This window comes from Macrosteles quadrilineatus, unplaced genomic scaffold, assembly GCF_028750875.1.
Source record: "Macrosteles quadrilineatus isolate MER2022 unplaced genomic scaffold, UCM_ALF_1.0 Scaffold_453__1_contigs__length_64609, whole genome shotgun sequence".
Classification (NCBI taxonomy): domain Eukaryota; kingdom Metazoa; phylum Arthropoda; class Insecta; order Hemiptera; family Cicadellidae; genus Macrosteles; species Macrosteles quadrilineatus.
This window is the reverse complement of record NW_026543046.1, coordinates 27,760-35,726: the sequence shown is the minus strand read 5'-3', so window position 1 is coordinate 35,726 and position 7,967 is coordinate 27,760.

The window sequence follows — 7,967 nt, the reverse complement described above, 5'->3', positions numbered from 1 at the left end:
GGGTTTTAAGTTCGCCTATCCAATCTACGTTTGGTAGATGATCTAAAAAATAACCCCGGAACTGTTGTACTTTGCTCCTTTTGTAGTCGGTGTGGAACTGTGATAGGTACCTGTGGTACTGTTTCCTCTTGAATACGAACGGGTCGACGCATGTAAATCGCGAACATCTCTCTGCCCAGTGTATCGCTTGAGCGTAGTCGTCCAATTGGCTAACCCGGACATTATACAATACGTCCTCGTCTTCCTTCGAGCAGTATTTCATCAGTCGTTCTGGGTATCTTGCCATTTGGATGTCCAAACTTACCCAGTTCGGTAGAGTATAATGTTTGATTAGGAAATTTCTCATGTCGATATAGTGGTGTCTTTTCTGGGTTTTGATGTATGCTTGGATGTGGTGTTTGCTTGTCGCGTAGCGTGAGTTGTTTTCTTCGATTGAAATCACGTAATTCTTGAGATTGAAATTTGGATCGGTTTGGAAGTAGTCTCTAAACTCTGTTTTAATTTCTGGAGTCGGTAACAAGTCCGGTGTTAACGAAATTCTGATCGAGAATTTGCTCACGGGCTTGCGGTGTCGTTCCGCTATCATCGGTATTTCCGTGTGTAATCCGTTGATGTTTTGAGTAAAAGTGTCATCCGCGTCGTGTACATCTGTTGTTGTTTCAACAGCGCCCCCCCTCCCCCTGGCTCTCCCGCGTCTACCGCCCCTTCTCGCACCGCGTCCCCGTCCTCGCTGGTTGAAATCGTTTTCTGCGTTCGTTACGTTTCTGGGGTCGTGTATGTCATCCTGTCCGGTGGTTGTGTCGGTAACCCCTCGTCCTCGACCTCTTCTACCTCTCGGTCTTGATCGGGTGTTATTGTATCGAGCGTTCGGTGGTCGCCCCCTGCTTCTACGAGAAGTCGTGTAGTTGTATGGCGTATTAGGGTTGTTGTAGCCGTATTGTCTGTTTGGTGGTCGGTGGGTTTGCGCGGGAGTTCGTGTGCCTAATTGTCGCTGTAGTAGGGGGTGTAGTAAGCGGTATTCTCCGCCTGTTCCGTCTATGTCGTGTTCCTCCATCGTCCTGCAACACCGTCAGAACATAATTGTGATAGTCCTGGTACTCTGCCGGCGATAACCCGTGCCTAGATAGCTGAGTAGAAACGTTAATGGCCTTGGTTAGAAGGTTGCGGGTTTTATTTGGCCGATCCGCGCCCGGGAATAACATTATAGTGAAATATGACTATACGAAGAAATACAATACTTTCTATCGTAGCGAATTCATTTCGTGTTGATGTCTGTCTGCGTCGTGCGAGGTGCCCGGATCAATACTCGAGGCCTGTAGAGACAGGGTTATGCGTTATAGGTTCTATCCCGTCATCGCTGTCACTCGTCTCGTTGTTCGATTGCGTTATAGGTTATCGGCCCTCTGTTGGGAAGTCACCAGTAATAATAATATTAATACACGGTGACCGTACCCTTTTCCATACGTGGTGTTGCTGTCGTGGTGGAAGTTTCCGTGATCGTAGTAGACTCGCGAGTGACCACAGGACCACCCTCGCAAAACCACTCTAACCCGCTGTCCCGGTAGCCCCCACAGACCCGTAGCCTCCATAAACCAGGCGGCGGCGCGTCTTGGTAATTTGTTTGGGCAATCAACTAGGCTTTAGTCATAGAATAATCGTACTAGCCCCTTCGCACTTCGTGTTTATCGACAGCGTATTCCCGCATAGTAGTGAGTTGACATACTTATTCTTCTGGTACATATCATCGGAAAACTTTGTTCTTGTATCACGGTCTGCGAATGATTTAATCGGCTGAAGATTTGCCATGAGGGGGCATTCGAGTCTGTGTATTGTCCTCTATGTGTTGGGTCCCATCTTCCTTCTCTTTCGACGATTCTCTCAGTATCTGACTCGCTGGGTCGACCGAGTTCCCATAATCCTACATGAATACTGAAAACCTTAACGGGTCTTTATATTGTTGGCTTGGTGTAGTGGCTATTGGAGTTAACATTAGCCCCCCACTACTAACGGGCTAAGAGGTAAAGTGTGACTCTACTGATTATTGGCTAGCATGTGCTAGCCGAAGTGTGTTCCGGCTTTAGAAAAAAAACAAGTGGGTCATAGAACACCTGATAATTGTTTTGGGTGAACACGAGGTAAGAAACGTTATATTATAACCCGGGAAGATTCGTCTCTACCATCCCTCATCTTACTTTTGCCATATGCTGTCTTCTCGTCGCCTTTCTCACCGTGGTCCCTATCTTCGTCGCCGTCACTATCTGTCCGCTCGTCTTTTTCGTTGTTTTGTGTTTGGACGTGTTCATTTGTGTTTGGTGAACCCCGAATTCGGATTATCCCCTCTCGTCTTCCTCGCCGTCACCAGTTATCCGCTCCTTTTCGCCGTACTATCTGTCCGGTCGTCTTTTTCGTTGTTAAGCGGTAATTGGTCTTCTGATAGGACGTCGGTTTCGCTAAATTTTTCCTCGGCCTCTCTAACGCCCGTCATGTAGCTTGATTCTATTACTGGTGATTGATGCCTGTTAGGTCGTCGGTTTCGCTACATTCTGCCTCGGCTTCTTTTTCGCCCAGCTGATACCCCAAAGCTCCCCCCACCGTCTGCCATTGTTAGAGAATCTGGTCATGGGAGTTCTCGTTGTGTGTAACTAGTTTCTTTTGAAACGTCGAGGTCTAGCGAAGCTCCTTTGAGGATACAGTTTCTTCGCTATAAGGCCCCAACCAACGCCTTATAGAGTGGTAGCCAACCACGGGAGTGCTACCTCCTTCTAGTCGTGCTTGTACGTAAAATTATTCATATCTCAGTTGTTTTCTCTTATGCTGGGTAAACAATTTAAACCTATTTTTCATAAAATTAATGTAAAGGTTTTGCCAAACTCCCTGGTACCAATTGGCGTCCGTCGTGTTGAAATTTTAGTTGTTTCCTATCCCTGGTACATGACTTGGGTTGTTCTTTTTATTTTATTTTTTACTTTTTTTCGTTTCTTCTGAGCCCGGTGTGGGGTTGGTGCCCGTCCTCTTTTTTTGCTTTATCATTCTGCGGGGTGGACGGATCGGCCTAACGAACTCGAGATTCCATATTGGATATGCCACACTGTGTACCTCGCAACAGATTGGAATCGGATGCTTTACCAAAGTGATTGGGTAAAAACAGTCGGCGTCTATCCATCCCACGTAAACTTTCTTCTCGTCCATGCAATTGGGCATTATGACGATAGTGACTTCTTGTGTCAGGGTCTGTGAGTGTGTGAATCGGGTGCCCTTTTGCCATAATTCGGTGTCGTCGGTGTTTTCGATTGTTTGCCTTATCATCTCTGTCATGTGTAACGGCCACCTTCTCTTTGTGTGAATTCCGTATTTCCACTCCTCCGATCGTTTTTTTACTTCAAACTGGAACGGGGATGTCACCTTTGGGGCCACTGTCTTGTCATAAACACAGCTCTCCGCCCAAACAATTGTAGCCCCCGTCGTTCTCAGGATTTCGTCCACCCACTTCATTTCCTTTAAATCGAGTATGTAGTAGGAATCTTGAAACATGGGCCGTGTTACAACCGTTCTTGCTAGGATTGTCTTTGGGGGCAGTTTGATCAATATGGCTTTGCCGTCCATTTTCGCCATTTCGAAGTCCATGATCAACCCAGCTGGTAACTCACACGTGCCAAATCCACCACCATTACTTGTGCTAACCACCATTCTGTTGTCGGATCCCCTCGATCCTACCGCGCTTCCTGAGCTATTGTCGTCACCACCGGAACCTCTCGCGCCTACGCCGCCGTCGTACTCCCTATTCGTGTAGTTTCTTTCGCCTTCGTGGTTCTCGTGTACTCCTACATCAGCTTCGCTTTCGCTTTCTCCGTTGTTCCGTTGTGTCAGCGGTACTTGGTTCTCTGTTAGGACGTCGGGTTCGCGATACTCCTCGTTCCGCCCTATAGCTAATTCTGGGTCGTAGGTTTGTGGGTCGTGGGTTCCGGGGTCGTGGGTTTGTGTGTCGTGTGTTAGTGTGTCATGTGTTTGTGTGTCGTGGGTTTTGTAATCATGGGTTTGTGGGTCGTGGGTTTGTGGGTCGTGGGTTTCGGGGTCGTGGGTTTCGGGGTCGTGGGTTTGTGTGTCGTGTGTTAGTGTGTCATGTGTTTGTGTGTCGTGGGTTTTGTAATCATGGGTTTGTGGGTCGTGGGTTTGTGGGTCGTGGGTTTGTGGGTAGTGGGTTTGTGGGTCGTGGGTTTGAGTGTCGTGGGTTTGTGTGTCGTGGGTTTGTGGGTAGTGGGTTTGAGTGTCGTGGGTTTGTGGGTCGTGGGTTTGAGTGTCGTGGGTTTGTGTGTCGTGGGTTTGTGGGTAGTGGGTTTGAGTGTCGTGGGTTTGTGGGTCGTGGGTTTGTGTGTCGTGGGTTTGTGGGTCGTGGGTTTGTGGGTCGTGGAGTCCCACTTGCTGCCTATTTTCAACTTCGTCGACAAGTTGTGTTCCCCGGGGATGCATGGTTTCCACAGCATCCCGCCAATTGAGAGTCAGCCTATCGGAAAAAAAATGAACTAGTAACAGATTTGTGTTAATCACAAATTAGTTTTACGTGGGAAGTTATACAGGTGGTAAGTCTATATAGTTCGGTTGTATTAGAACGTTTGTATTTGGGATAGGGACATGTTCACGCTATTTTATATATCAGAAAGTATGTACGTACATTTACCAGGAAATTGTAGACTGCTTTTATTATGGTTACATTCCTCGTTCTAACCTATAGAAAAGTCTGGGTCGTGGGTTTGTGATTTATACGCTGGGGATAATCCGGGTCTAGATCGCTGAGTAGAAACGTCTGTGGCCTTGGGTATAAAATTCTGCCCTGGTCCCCTTCACAGTTAACATTAGCCGCCACTACTAACTGGCTAAGAGGTAAAATGTGACTCTGCTGATTAATAGCTAGCGCGTGCTAGTTAATATGGTGTTCCGGCTTTGGAAAATAATAATGGGGTCATAGAACACCTGGTAATTTGTTGGGCGAACGTGAGTTACGGAAACGTAGACACCGAGATCTTTTGCCCCTTTTTGGTGGCGTGGACGGGTCGGTCCATCGAATTCGAGCTTCGTTATTGGATTTGGCACATTGTGTTTTTCGCAACACAACGGAATGTGGCGGTTTACCCTAACGTGTGGGTGATAACAGTCGGCGTCTAGCCACCCCACGTAAACTTGTCGTCCATGTTCCTGGTCATTATGACGGGAATGTGGCGGTTTACCCTAACGAGTGGGTAATAACAGTCGGCGTCTAGCCACCCCACATAAACTTGTCGTCCATGTTCCTGGGCATTATGATGGCAGTCAGAGGTCTGTCTTTGGTGCCAATTTGATCAATATGGTGTCGTCGTCCGCAACCAACTGTTGGAAGTCCATGATCACCCTATCTGGTCTCTTACACGTGTCAAATCCACCACCATTACTCGTGCCGACCACCATTCTGTTGTCGGAACCCCCAGCGCCTACGCCGCTCCCGGTGCTCTTGTCGCCACCACTAGAACTCCCGCGCCTACGCTGCTGTCGCACTCCCTGTTCTTGTAGTTTCTTTCGCCTCCGTGGTACTCCTGTACTCCTATACCACCTGAAGCCCCCCCCCCGTTTCTATCGTCATCGTCCCAACCTCGCCGCACCTTACTGTTGCCGCATGCGGTCTTCTCATCGTTTTCCTCATCGTGGTCCTTGACTTCGTCACCGTCATCATCTGTCCGCTCGTCTTTTTCGTCATGTTGTGTTTTGGATGTCGTCTGTTGTGTCTGGTGAACCCAGAATTCGGAATTTCCACTCTCGTCCACTGAGAATATGTACTTCGCTATAAGGCCCCAACCAACGCCTTATACAGTGGTAGCCAACCACGGAAGTGCTACCTCCTTGTAGTCGTGTCTGTACGTAAAATCGTGTAACTCAGTTTTGTTATCACTGGGTACACATTTTAAAACGACTTTTCTTAAAACTAATGTAAAGGTTTTGTCAAACTCCCTAGCACCCATTGGTGCACATTTTGTTTAAATTTCAGTGTTTTGCTATCCCTGATACATAATTTAGATTTCTTTTATTTCGTTTAATTTTTTTAAGACTGGTGTAACAGTTTTGCCAAACTCCCTAGTACTAATTGGTGTCCATACTCATTTTTTGCCATTTCTTTTTTGGCGTGGACGGATCGGTCCAACGAATTCGAACTTCGTTATCGGATATGCCACACTGTGTTTTTCGCAACACAACGGGATGTGGCGGCTTACCCTAACGAGTGGGTAATAACAGTCGGTGTCTAGCCATCCCACGTAAACTTTGGTGACGTCCGTGTTTCTGGGCATTATGATGGCAGTCAGTTCTTGTGTCATGGTCTGCGAATGTCTGAATCGGCTGAATTTCTGCCACGCGAGGGCGCTGTCGTCGTTTTCTATTGTGGGTGTTGTCTGCATTGTGTTGTGTTCCATCCTCCTTCTCTTTCGGATATTCTCCCCGTATCTGGCTACCTGTTTCGACCGTGTTTCCACTCTGTATTGGAACGGGAAGAACACCCTTGGGGCCTTTTTCTTGTTGTAAACGCAGCTCCCCGCCGATATAACTGTACCCCCCGTCATACTCAGGATTTCGTCCGCCCACTTCAATCCCTTCAAATCGAGTTTGTAGTAGTAATCTGTACTGTTGCCACTTACTACGATAGTGTCTGATAGGTCTGTTTTTGGTGCCAATTTGATCAATATGGTGTCGTCGTCCGCAACCAACTGTTGGAAGTCCATGATCACCCCAGCTGGTCTCTCACACGTGTCAAATCCACCACCATTACTCGTGCCAACCACCATTCTGTTGTTGGAACCCCCAGCGCCTATTCCGCTCCCGGTGCTCTTGTCGCCACCACTGGAACTCCCCGCGCCTACGCTGCTGTCGCACTCCCTGTTCGTGTCGTTTCTTTCGCCTCCGTGGTACTCCTGTACTCCTATACCACCTGAAGCCCCCCCCCCGTTTCTATCGTCATCTTCCCACCCTCGCCGCACTTTACTTTTGCCGCATGAGGTCTTCTCGTCGTCCTCCTCATCGTGGTCCTTGACTTCGTCGCCGTCATCATCTGTCCGCTCGTCTTTTTCGTCATGTTGTGTTTTGGATGTAGTCTGTTGTGTTTGGTGAACCCTGATTTCGGAATTTCCGCTCTCGTCTTCCTCGCCGTCACCAGCTGTCCGCTCCTCCTCGCCGTCGCTCGTCCCGTCGTTCAGTTGTGTTAGCGGTAATTGGGCCTCTGTTAGGACGTCGGTTTCGCTACATTCTAATTCGACCTCGCTATCGCCCGTCATGTAGCTTGATTCTGTTAGAGGTAATTGGTCCTCTGTTAGGACGTCGGTTTCGCTACATTCTGATTCGACCTCGCTATCGCCCGTCATGTAGCTTGATTCTGTTAGAGGTGATTGGTCCTCTGTTAGGACATCGGTTTCGCTACATTCCTCGGTCCGCCCTATAGACAACTCTGGGTCTTGGGTTTGTGGGTCATGGGTTTCGGGGTCGTGGGTTTGTGTGTTGTGTGTTTGTGTGTCGTGTGTTTGTGGGTCGTGGGTTTGTGTGTCGTGGGTTTGTGTGTCGTGGGTTTGTGTATCGTGGATTCCCATTTTCTGCTTCTTCTCACCTCCGTCGTAATGTTGTCTTCTCCGGGGATGCGTGGTCTCCACAGCATCCCGGCAGTTGATAGTCAGGCTATCGGAAAACAAACTAGTAAAAGAATTGTGTTGGTTGAAAATTCGGTTTGCGTGGGAACCTATACAGGTGGTAGGTTTGTATTGTGTATTTAGTATTGGGATAGATTTACACCCTTTAAGTGTGTACGTGTTTGTGACACGTATCCTTTTAGCGAATTTTCCTATAGGGAAGTAGCTGTTACCGTAGGTGGCACGGTAAGACCTAGACCCGGGACCGATTTACTTTTTCATTTTGATGTACCCAGAGGCCAAAAACACAATTCGTTTAAATTTGTATATATG